Here is a 2,434-nt window from a genome sequence, read left to right on the forward strand (position 1 = left end):
TCTCGAGATAAATTCTCAAGCCCAGTGTCAGCAGTAGAAGAAGAGGCAGAGGCCCTCCAGCCTTCCCATCACCCCCCGGGGAGGATTGCAGCTAGAGGCCTCTGTGCTGCACATGAAGTACAGATGTGCCTTCTGGTGGAAAGAGCGCTGCTTTCCTTTTTGGTGGGGGTGAAGAAGAGATCAACATAGTCAATTGCAGAGGAAGAAATTTGCAGTCCATTTGGGGGCCAGGAAGTCTGAATTTTGAAATCAGCTACTGACAAGAGTCATCTGGAAAAGTACCCGGACATCTTCGGGCACCAGGGGAAGTGAGTTTGGGCACAGCCACTCCTTGTGAAGAAAGCCGAGGGGCATCTCCGAGTCCTAGCTGCTCACTGTCCAGGAAACCCAGAGTGAAACCATAAGACCGTTTTATTATGCTGTAATTCTGAATCTCCAGACTGTCACACAGTGTATGCCATGGAGTTGACACTCAGTAACGTTGGCTGGAACATTAATGAATGAGTAGAGGATATTGATGCTACATCTAAAAAGCAACACAACATTGAGAAATATGTTAAAATTCGAATTACTTGCTTCTTTCCTTCACCAACAAAAAGTTACCTTGGTATAGGTTTGTTAACCTGTTAGTGTGTGTTTTCTCATGAAAGATCAAACCTTTCTATGACTAACAGGGGACATACTAAGCGGGCTCTCCTGGTATAACGCTAAGAGCTTTTGTCTTTAGGAGCTATTCATCACCCGGAAGCTCAGTCTACGCTGTTTTGTGAAATGTACTTTATTTCTTGCAATCTGATTCCAATCACCTAATCAGAATAGTTTCCCTTAATCATAGTTTTTACATTTTTTTTTCTTATAAAATGCAGACCATTTTACTGTTTTGAAGCATGTGAGTGAATAGGAAGGACGGCCATGAACAGTGGTGTTTCCTGTTCTGATATAGATATCAGGCCACTTAGATAAAGCAATGTCTTTGGCTTAGGAAGATAAAGAAGTTTGATATCCCTTGGGCATACAGTCACTAGAATCAATGAGGATGTGCTTGGAATACTGATAAATATGAACTGGGGCTCAGTTCTCCAGATAAGGCAGGGCACTTAAAAAAATAGTTTTTTTAATATATCCTATTGTTCCTAGGGTCTTAGGTAAGTAATAGAGAAGTTATACAGATTATTACTTTTTTTGGAGATGACTCCATACTAGAGTGACTTGCTACTCTAAGAATAGATTATTAGTTTAAGAGATAATATGCATTAAAAATTATGTCCCGGCAACTTATTTTACCATATACACACATTGTCACTGCTATGTAGCCTTCAACATACAAGTTATCACTTAAATATTTCAATAAAATAGATGATTTTTGAATGTTATCTCTCAGTAACTTTCTTGCATAATGAAATTATGAGGTATACTTTAAATTCAAGAATGCATTTTAGTTAGGAGCAATCATTTTATCATTACAGGGGTACATAATTAATCCATTTCATTGACAGCTTTATAAGTAGATTAGAAAAAAATAAAATAAAAGATGGGACGTAGCCATTCTCTTGACAAGGATAGTAGGGAAATGGAACAAAATTAGTATATTTACAAGCTAAGTTCTAAGATCATAATCATATGGCTCCTCTAAAATGTTATGGTAATGGACCACAGAACACTGTAAACATGATAACACTTAAAAAGTGCACACATAACCTTAACAATCTTAGTACTGAAAAAATGCATATGATTAATTTCAGCCTTCAAAAACGAAAAAGAAACAGTCAACAGAGGATTAAGGCTTTGAAGTAACATGCATTATTATAGTTTTCAAAAGTACTTTCTAACAAATATAAATAAAAACATTTTTATTCTCACAAATATAGGAACAATGAGGGGCATATTTAAAAGGTAAACCACTCACACTAGAATACTAAAATAATTAAAAATAAATGAAGAAAAATCACAAAAATAAATCTGGCCAATAGTATACAATGATCTAATAGAAGGAGGAAAAAAAAAACTGCTTTTGAAAGTATTTAATCAATAGCCAATTTTTTTTTTAAAGGAGAGGAAGTGCCTAGATTAACATAAATGTTAACTGCTTATGTGGGAATTTTACTTTTATCTTTAATTTAATTAGGCAAAGTGAAAAAACACTTAAAGAAAGTATTTCAACTTCAGGATTAAATGTCAATTATGTTGAAAACTAGTAGCCCTGCACACAAATCCATTTGCCAATAGCTCTCTGCGGGGCCTGACCGCTCCACACCTGCTGCCCAGAGGCTCTCCGTGGCCCAGAGGACCATCCGAGGCCAGGGGCAGAACCCCTGCCTCACCACCCCGGCGACAAAGCAAGCATTCTGCCAGGCCGCTCACGCTGCTTGCTCTCAGTGGAAGAAATGTTCTTGGAATTATCACCAAAATTGATCAGTGGTCCAGATTTCCATCA

Source organism: Pipistrellus kuhlii, unplaced genomic scaffold (genome assembly GCF_014108245.1).
Source record: "Pipistrellus kuhlii isolate mPipKuh1 unplaced genomic scaffold, mPipKuh1.p scaffold_m20_p_2, whole genome shotgun sequence".
In the NCBI taxonomy this organism is placed as follows: Eukaryota; Metazoa; Chordata; class Mammalia; order Chiroptera; family Vespertilionidae; genus Pipistrellus; species Pipistrellus kuhlii.